Below are 10873 nucleotides of genomic sequence, written 5' to 3'. Positions count from 1 at the left end.
CCCATAAATTGAGCATGATTTGATTTTGTCTCTCTTTTAACCACATTATATCCATCATTAATAATGATTGGTACTGAATATAATGGTTCAAAGTGACTCCAACTTCAACTCGGCTCTCATTTTACTATTGATCTTACCTTTAATTTTTCCTTTCCCAAATATTTCTTTTTACTTTGTAGCAAGAGTTGGGAAGGTGGCTCAGTGGTAGAGCACTTGCCTTGCATGCATGAGGCCCTGGGTTCGATTCCTTAGCACCACATAAACAAAAAGAAAAAAGCTGGAAGTGGCACTGTGGCTCAAGTGGTAGAGCGCTAGCCTTGATCTGAAGAGCTGAGGGACAGCACCCAGACCCAGAGTTCAGGCCCCACGACCACACTCCCCCCCCAAAAAAAAAGACTTTGTAGCAATACATCCAATGTATTGCTTTAGAGAATTCATCTGAAGCTTACTACTCTTCAGAGCAACAGAATATACCATACATGCATTCAATTTAGACTTACATCCATTAAAGCTTCAAAGTCTTCTCTGATGTAAGACAAGGATGTATTTTTCCCTTAAAGAATCACTAACAGTAATTTAATTTTTGTATCCATCACCATCACTCAGTAACTGGATGAGTTCACACCTAATACCAGTGAAATGTTTTTTGTCTGCTACCACTCACTCATCTGAAATGCTTTGCTGAATAACATACAATCCCTCAACCTAATTGAAAATAACTCATTTCTTTGTCTTCTTTTAACATGGGAAATTTTATTATGGTACTGATCATTTTATCTGATACATCATCTAAGTGGCTTCATACCACATTCAATGCTGGGCAATCCCTTTTAAAAATGCAATGAATAGTTGATAAGACTTAAAGTAAACTTGTCTATTTTCTTATTGCATGAAACAAAAAGTATCATCGTATTTGAATACCAGGTTAACAACTGCTAAACAGGGCAAACAGTGGGGAATAAAGAATGCCCTAGGGCTGGGAAGGTGGCTCAGTGTTAGAGTGCTTGCCTTGCATGCCTGAGGCCCTGGGTTCAATTCCTTAGCACCACATAAGCAGAAAAACCCATGAAGTTCTTTGCTCTAGCCATAAAAACGCCGGAAGTGGCGCTGTGGTTCAAGTGGTAGAGCACTAGCCTTGAGCTGAAGAGCTGAGGGACAGTGCTCAGGCCCAGAGTTCAGGTCCCACAACCGGACCCCCCCCAAAAAAATGTTTCTTATAGACTAAAAATAAAAAATTAAAAAAAGAATGCCCTAATTCAGATTCCCACAATAACATGATAACAACAATAACATTCCCACAATAACATTTTCCTCTACCATGTCACACTAACTCTTCTTAACAAGGCTTTCTCCTTGGAAATACTGTGTTATTGCTGGGCTTGCCAATTGCTGGGAGTGAAAAAATCATTTAAAATCATCTATTAGCTATTTTGAGCTGGTCATAGTTAAAATGGACATTCATATTTATTTCAAATTTGATCTCAAAGCTCAGAGATGTATTGGCATCTAACCAGCCAAGACAAAAAAAAATTGTTTTGTCTGTATCTGGCTAAATGATGAATTAGCAATCACTTCATCCATTGAAGAAAGAAATATCACTTAAATTTATATACTACATTAGTAAGTGATATCTGCATGGTGACATTTCAGTTTCATATTATGTACCATTTGGGGGAAAGGAAAACTTCATGAGCCTGCACTAATATCCCAAGAATGCCAATTCATACTATGAATTCTCTATAAAGTATAAGTAGTCATCTGTAACATTAACATAGTAGGTCCCTCTAATGCAAAAGTTAATTCTAAAAGTACCTTTTAAAGGAGTGCAATTCATATAATTTAAACATTTTTTTCTTCTCTAATATAAAGTCATCTGATAGCCTTCAATGTTGACTTCATACTAAAATATTTTAAAAGTTTGGATTGCTCTACCAACAAAAGAAATAGAAAATAACAAATTTTATTTCAAGCTAGAGGAATACTCCAATTCACACAACAATAGAACCCAATAATGGAAAGAAGCATGAGTTTGTGACTAGAAGAATACCCTTTTTTGATACATTATTCAACTTCCTCCATGGTGTCAAAATTGTGCTCTAAAACCCAATAAAGAATAAACCATATAAGAATGGGATCATACTCTACCGTCAAATGAAGAATTATAATCAAGACTATTCACCCTGAATATTTAGTTAGGGACAAGACACAGAGTAGGACACGTTTTATCTAAATGATACCATCTAAACAGAGCTCACACCTGTAATCCTAGCTATTTAGGGGGTTGAGATCTGAGGACGAGGTTCAAAGCCAGCCCAGGCATGAAAATCCATGAAGTTCTTTGCTCTAGCCATAAAAAAGCCAGAAGTGGAGCTGTGGGTCAAGTGGTAGAGTGCTAGCCCTGAGCAAAAGAGTTCAGGAACAGCACCGAGGCCCTGAGTTCAAGCCCCATTACCAGCAAAAACAACAACAACGAAAGACAAAGAAACAAAAATAGTGCACCATAAGAATAGTGAAAGTGGTATATTATGTGACCCCAGCCATTCTTTAAGAAGACATCCACAAATAGCAACATTCCTACCAGTTTAATCCTACACAGTTACTTACTTTGGGCATGACTTTGCAAATGATTTACTCAGGCCTTTTAACATTACAAACATAAACCTATCATAGGCCTAGAATTCCAATGCATCCTGAAGCTTCTGAGGCTGCCTCACATGCAAAGGCATCCAAGCTGCATGCGTTATATACTTATTAGGCCTCACATTTTTAGTTCCTACAATGTGAAATACTTCTCTATCCTTTAGCTGCCTGCCTTCCAGTACATACCAACTGGTGTTTAACTTCTACAATTTGTGTTGGACTTTGTATATTAATGGTAAAATGCAGTTTTAAAAAAGCATGCCCCTCAATGGAGAATGGATCAAGAAAATGTTGTATGTATACACAATGGAAGTTTACTCATCCATTAGAAAGAACGATATTCTCCCATTTGTAAGGAAATGGAATGAATTGGATAAACTTCTATTAAATGATGTAAATCAGGCCCTGAGAGATAAAGCTGCATGGTTTTCCTCAAATGTGGGAGTTAGAATTAGCCTATAAACCTATAAGTAAACACATTCCATAGTATGCAAGTGGTTACAAATGTATTAACTGAAGTAAAGTAGATTCAAGGGAGAACTCAAATGGCGAAATTCCTTAGAAAGGAAAGGTCAATCAATGCCCATCAAGATAAACATCAGGAAACATGTTCATGAAAGTGATGGGTGGAGTCAAGGGGAAATGGGTAGAGGAAAGAAGGGAAGAGAATGAACTTTACAATTTGGGGGGGGAGTTGTGGAGGTGGGAAGGGAAGGGATGGTAGGGGGAAAACAAAGGAGGAGGCAACAATGCTCAATAGGAAATTACTCATTACCTTGCTCATGTAACTATAACCCCTCTATACAGAATTTTTATAATAAAAAGCATACAATAAAAAGAATTCAATGGACATCCTACAAAATTTAAGAAAAGTAAGGGAAGAGGTGGGGAGGAGAAGGATGGGTGAGAATGTTGAAAGGGGTACCATGGATCAAGATGAATTATATTTATAAACTGCATTGTTCAATATACCTTCTTTATACAACGACTTAAGGAAATTAAGTTTTTTGTCAGTCGTGGGATTTGAACTCTGGGCCTGGGCACTGTTCCTAAGCTCTTCAGCTCAAGGTTAGCACTCTACCACTTGAGCCACAGTGCCACTTCCCATTTTTTGGTGATAAATTGGTGATAAGAGTCTCACAAACTTTCCTGCCTGGGCTGGCTTTGAACTGTGATCCTCAGATCTCAGCCTCCTAACTAGCTAGTAGTAACATGAGCCACTAGTACCCGGCCTAGGATAATAAATTTTTAAAAATCTAAAAAATAAAATATAAAACAACATATAACAGTGTTTGCATTCACATGAAATGGTAGTTTTACACCTACATTGAAATTTAATTCTTTTACATCAATTAACAGTATATGTCATTAAAAAACAAAAATATAAGCCGGGCGTTGGTGGCTCACGCCTGTAATCCTAGCTACTCAGGAGGCTGAGATCTGAGGATCGCGGTTCAAAGCCAGCCCGGGCAGGAGAGACCGTGAGACTCCTATCTCCAATAAACCACCAGAAAACCGGAAGTGGCGCTGTAGCTCAAGTGGTAGAGCGTTCGCCTTGAGCTGAAGAGCTGAGGGACAGCGCCCAGGCCCAGAGTTCAAGCCCCACGACCGACAAAAAAAAAAAAAATATATAGGGCTTGGGGAATAACTCAAATGATAGAATGTTTGCCTAGCAGTGCACAGCCCTGAGGTCAAATTTCAGCACTGCAAACAACAATACATACACAAACATGATACCTTTCATGATGGGACAATGAAAATTTATTTTTTAAATCTTACCACAATACTGATTGCCTAACTTACGAAATGGTAACCTTTCTGTGCAACACCTTAATAAGAAGAAGAAGAAGAAGAAGAACTATTATTATTATTATTATATTTTAAAAACTTACCATGGACCACCACATCTGCAGCAATTTATCACCTTAGGAGAATAAAGTTGTTAAGGTACAGCTACCTCAACTGAGTCACTGGCCCACATGACAGTATGGTCTTCAAATAAATCCTAAAGTCAAAGTTTCAAACCATCTTAGACAAAAGATCCAGGGCACTTTTTAGCTTTCTCTGCAAAAAGTGTTTTTCTCCCTCCCTAAATGATCAAACTTTGATTAAAAGGTTGACTATATTTAAAGTTTTTCCTCATTAGCTCTTCACTTCAAAATACAATTTTTTTCTTTTCTTTTTTTTTATTGTGAAAATACCATACAGAGGGGTTAAAATTACATGGGCAAGGTAATGAGTACATTTCTTATCAAGCATTGTTGCCTCCTCCTTTGTTTCCCCTTCCCATCTCCCCCCCCAAGCCCCCCCACCCGCCCCAAAGTTGTAAAGTTCATTTTTCGACATAACGTCTTGTACAGCTCATTGTTGCAATGGGTCCACCTGTATCCCTATTTAAACAATTTGTTTTTTTTCCCTTCCCCTCCACAAATTATACCAACATCAAATACAGTGAAAGCAGGGGTTATGCCATGGGGGAGGGACATACAAAGCAACAAAGAAATATCTTATAAATATGTTAGAAACAATCACATGAAAGAAAAACCATTTGAGTTCTTATCTTGGGGTTCATTTCATCTAACATCACGTTATCTGACCTTTTCTGCTTGACTCAGACATATAGTAGTTATTGCAAATAAGGGAAACCATGGGACCTATGTTTCTTTGGGCCTGGCTTACTTCACTTAATATAATTTTTTCCAAGTCTTTCCATTTCCTAACAAATGGGACAATGTCATTCTTTCTGATGGAGGCATAGAATTCCATTGTGTATATATACCACATTTTCTTTATCCATTAATCTACTAAGGGGCATCTGGGTTGGTTCCATATCTTAGCTATGGTAAATAATGCTGCAATAAACATAGTTGTGCTGGTAGCTTTAGTATGACTTGTTTGGGATCATTCGTATAAATGCCCAAAAGTGGGATTGCTGGGTCATAGGGGAGCTCTATGTGGAGTCTTTTGAGGAACCTCCATACTACTTTCCAAATATGGTCTATATGTTGTCCCATCTAAAAGATGTGATCCAGAAAGTAAGGTTGGAGAAGGTGGATAATGTGGAAGGCCTTTCAATTCTGACCTTACACCAGGACTTAACACATCTGCTTGTATAGACAGAGGGCTTAAAGTTTCTTGATCTTCATTTAACTGGGGTTATTAGGGATTGAACAGTAAGGAGGGAATTTACTTACAGAAAGATCTTCACTTTGTAATTGAGGAGAACCTAGAAATCAGGTAAGATGATACCTGGGCTTTAATTTATCTAAAGAAAGAGCTTATTGATAACAGACCAGACATCATGGGCAAAGGTGACCTTTGGCTACAAACCAAGTGAGGAGTACTCACATTCTTGGGAGAACTTGGCATCAGATATTTGCTGGTAGCAGAAGAGATGGGAATAGCACATCATGTTACACTACAGTATGATGCTGTGGCTGACTTTCATACCCAGGATGATGGTGAACAGGTGCGAGGGAAGGAGGTGACGGTTCTTTAGCACTAGAATTGAGGTCATCTTAAATAGAGAAATTATGAAATTGCTGGGTTTTACTGATGAAGTGCAAGTGTCTCCCTAATAAACCAAATGAGGTAGATAGGGATACAATTCTGCTGGAGGAGCACCAATATTCTCAAGGCTGATTATAGTACTTGTGCGGGGGAGGTGTTGAGGCATTATCATGTGCTCCTCTGGTTGAATACGGTCTACATGGTCTTTGTCTAGCTGTGTTTCAGAGGTTGGCAATGAAGTAACAGAACCTTTGCATAGGTGACAAGTTTTCCAGCTATCTTATAACAGTTCTTGATATGAGCTTCTCAGTCATTTTTTGGAGATAAATGTAAACTGGGGATGTAAGACATCCCTGAATGGTGCTGAACATGAAGACATAGTCTTGCCTATATTCCTCTATTTGCAGTAGAGGAGTACTTCAGCCCAACTCCATTTTTCCATATGAAGTAGCACAGCCAGAGGAAAAAGCATGCTTGTATGGAATTATATGCCCATAGACTTTAAAAAGGTGCATCACAATTTGTCACAAAATGAATGGGTAAATCATCCTTGTTATTTTTGATGTTTATCTTAAAGTCCTCCCCAAGGCATTCAGGGATTCTTTTCCTTTCCCCTCCGCCCCCAGCCCCCCACAACAGTTCCTCTCTTTTACAGTCATATTGCCCTTGATTTCTATTCATATTCTTCTTCACCAGTAGGCATCCAATTGATAGTTCTTAGAGTCTGAGACACGAATTTTTTCCTTCCTCAGAAATGATCTTTAAAGACTTTCATCTGTGAAGAAATGAGCACTAAAGACTTTCATCTACAAACATCAAATCCATCCAAGAGTCCAGAATTATGAGTGCCTGGTAACCATTAACAGCAGCTTCACAGCCAACTGCTCATGTGCAAAACTTGCAAGATGCTAATAGGTGGAAGGGCAGTGAGATCCCTCCTATCATGTACCTTTAACCTAAAGAGCTTCATCTCCTTTCAGTTGGCCTATCTCACTGGAATAGTGAAAGAGTTTAGACAGAGGAGAAAGCATCAGTTTCAAGGTACTGAGGCTACTCTTCAGGACGAAAGGAGAAAGTAGCCATTAACTGTGATAATGAAACTAATGGAAAGGGATATGAGCTCCAAATATACACAGAATTGTTGTCTTCTGGCTTAATTATTATCTTATTGAATTTTTCATAAACCACCTTAAATCATTCCTTGGAGCTGGGCTTCTGTTATCTCCCACCTGTAATCCTTGCTACTCAGGAGACTGAGACCTGAAGATCATAGTTTGAAGCCAGCCCAAGCAAGACAGTCCATAAGACTCTTATCTCCAATAAACTACTCAGAAAAGGCCAGAGGTGGTGCTGTGGCTTAAGTGGTAGAGCACTAGACTTGAGCACAAAGAGGCTCAAGGACAGAGCTCAAGCCCAGAGTTCAAATCCCAGGACCAACAAAAAACCCTCCTTCCTTGGAATAAGATGGAATTATGTGTATATCTGCGTGCTTGTGTGTATGTGTGCAGAAATAGACACCCCTTTAAGACTGACTCCATATTACAATGAACTTTAAATCACCTTATTCTGTAGGAAATGAGAGCTATTTGGGGCAAAAAGCAGTGAATCTAGTAATTCCATTGGGCTGGACATTCGCTGTTGTTACTTAAAGAACGGTTATGAAGCTTGGCATTAATGGCTCACAACTGTAATCCTAGCTACTCAGGAGGCTGAGATCCGAGGATCACAGTTCAGAGTCAGCTTGGGCATGGAAGTTCATGAGACTTTTATCACTAGTTAACTGTAAAACTCAGAAGTAGAGCTGTGGCTCAAATGTTGGAGTGCTACTGTTGGGCAAGAAAGAAGCTTGGGGACAGTTCCCAGGCATTTAGTTCAAGTCCAGGTCTCTCTCTCTCTCTCTCTCTCTCTCTCTCTCTCTCTCACACACACACACACACACACACACACACACACACACATAAAGAATGGTTATGAGCATTTAAGTCAAGTTTCCCCAGGTCCCACTTGCCTGTAAGTACATATTGCATTACCAAAAACAGTAACACATCATACTATTCTGTTCCACCCCTACTCATAATTTTGGCATTTCTACTTCCCAGAGAAGTACGTACTGCTAACTCTTGATGGCTGGTTTAAATTTAAACAATGTCACTTTCCTCTGGAACCCATCTCCATTCCTTGAACCTGTTCAATATGCCAGTGATGTGAACCTCTCCTAGGTTTCATTAATTCCCAGGAGACAACTTTATCCCTCGTGCAAATAAAGATCTCAGGTGCCTCTCATGAAGTCTCCAAACAAATCTCAGCTGCCTAAACACTGAGCCAAATGTACTTTTCCCTCTCAAAGCAGGTATTGGTTTTATGTCATTGAATGTTGGCTTAAAATAAAACTATACTTTGGTGGTGGTGGTAGTGGTAGTCATACAGCTTGAACTCAGCGCCTGGAGACTGTCCCTGAGCTTTTTTGCTCAAGGATAGTGCTCTACCACTTTGAGCCACAGTGCCATTTCCAGTTTTCTGGTGGTTAATTGGAGATGAGACTCACAAACTTTCCTGCCAAGGCTGGCTTTGAACCTCAGTCCTCAGATCTCAACCTCCTGAAATAGCTATGATTACAGGCATAAGCCACTGGTGCCCAGCTAAAACTACATTTCATTGACAGATTAATTGCACATTTTTATGGAGTGTATTGTGATGATTTGGTACATTTGTATATTGTGTATTATCAATTCAAATACTTAGGTTATCTATCATCTCAGAATTTATTCATGATGAGACACTGTTCTTCAATCTAATTCTCTCCTAGCTATCATGAAGTATATGATATGATATTAACAATAATCATCTTCTATGTAAAAGAATATTGGAATGTATTCCTTTTAGTTGGCTGTGATTTTATAACTTTTACTCTCCTCCCCCTTTTGGATTCTATATGAGTAAAATGTTTCACTTAACATGATTTCTGGAGAAAGGAAAATATGTTGCTACAAGTGACAAGATTTTGTCCTTTGTATGGCTACATAGTATTCCATTAACATTTTAATAAATGTGTTATAAACCATAGTTTTTCTTACAAAAATTTGAATGTACTCCCCCTCTTCTAAACAATGAGCTAAAATTCTGAGCAAAACCTACAACTTACAGCATTGAAACATATGAAAATATTCCTATTTTACAATTATAATGATTTGCTTGCCAGGTTTTATATAAGAGTTCAGGATCTCTTTCTTTCTTTCTTTCTTTATGACATACATTTAATTCAACTACTATGAGTACAAAGAGGGAAAACTCTGTCAAATAAGATACTCATAACTCATTTTCTATTCTTTCCTTGAATTAGTATTTTTCTATTGAAACTGAGACATTTTTTCTACAACAGAATTTTGTGTTTACACTGGTCCCTGAGGAATAAAATCAGCTCTTTCCCAATTGACAAAAAATTGCTTGTATTGTCCATTGAGTCTATTCCAAATAGTAATAATACACAGACTAATAAATAGTAAGTTCAGCTTTTGAATAATAAAAGTGTCTTTGCTCTAAGCAAGTGATGGCACCGTCTAGTCTAGACATCCCACATCCAAAAACTGCTCTCGCTGAGCACTTAAAGTATCTCTAGTTGGAGTATGTACTTGTTTATAGCAGACACCTAACCTGAAAGCCCTTAATAAATATTATTTGGTGAAGTTGCTGATAAAAAGGTATTGACCTTCTATTTATCCCCATCAGACTTAAGAAGTTATCTTTCTAGGCTTGAAATGCTTTCTTTACAAATTGAACTTTATTTAGTGCCTTTAAACAAAAAAATTAAATGGGTTTCCATTCATCCACCTCCTTCAGGGCATAAAGATTCTGTCCTTCAATCTCTTTGTTCTTGAAAATTACTAGACTTACATTCAATTGACTAAGGGGTGCCTGTAACAGTAAGTGATTGGATATAAAAAGGATTGGGTTTGGAAACTTAAAAGAACTAGAGCTCTTGAAATTGCTTGGATTCACGGAGGCTTGTTAGAATTTGACTGTCTCTTAAAAAACCTAAATGAGATTGACAATGAAGAATTACGGACTGCACAATGAAGGGTATCAACATGCACAATTAATACTAGGATACAGGTTGAAACATCTCCATTTAAGCCACATGCCATCTGGCCCAGAAGCAGTCATTCTACTGGAGTGACACCAAAGGTCGGCAGGGGCAAGAGCCTTGTGTCCTGCTGCCAGGCTCCTGGATTTTATTTCTCATTTAAGGGAATCTGATCTGTCATTCCTCTGGCTCCTGTAGGCTTTAAATTCACATAATCAACATATCACTGCCAGAGACTTAGTAATAGCTGAGGCAGTTTAAAGGTGAGTGGAGAATAATCGTACTCCCATGCCAGATGCCTTCAGTTCTGTACAGAAATAAAACGTCCATCTCAGGCTCCAAAAAGGTAAGGCAAATTACCCTGTGTGAAGGAGATCTAGCCTCTCCTCTCAAATGTACTAGCAGCTATATTTTATGTCCTAGAAGGGTTGGAACTTTGCAAAAGTTGAGAGCACTGGTTCTTAAAATGTGGCTCCCAGACCTCTGGGGATTCTCAAGGCCTTTCTGAAGGGCCCAGAGGTCAGAACTATTTCCATCATAATACTAAGATGTTATTTGCCTTTTTCATTGCTTGACATTTGCACTGATACTCCAGAAGCAATGGTGGGTAAAATTGCTGCACCATAGCCCAAGTCAAGGCAA

This window comes from Dipodomys ordii, unplaced genomic scaffold (genome assembly GCF_000151885.1).
Source record: "Dipodomys ordii isolate 6190 unplaced genomic scaffold, Dord_2.0 Scaffold94, whole genome shotgun sequence".
NCBI classification, from domain to species: Eukaryota; Metazoa; Chordata; class Mammalia; order Rodentia; family Heteromyidae; genus Dipodomys; species Dipodomys ordii.
This window is presented reverse-complemented; position numbering follows the sequence as displayed.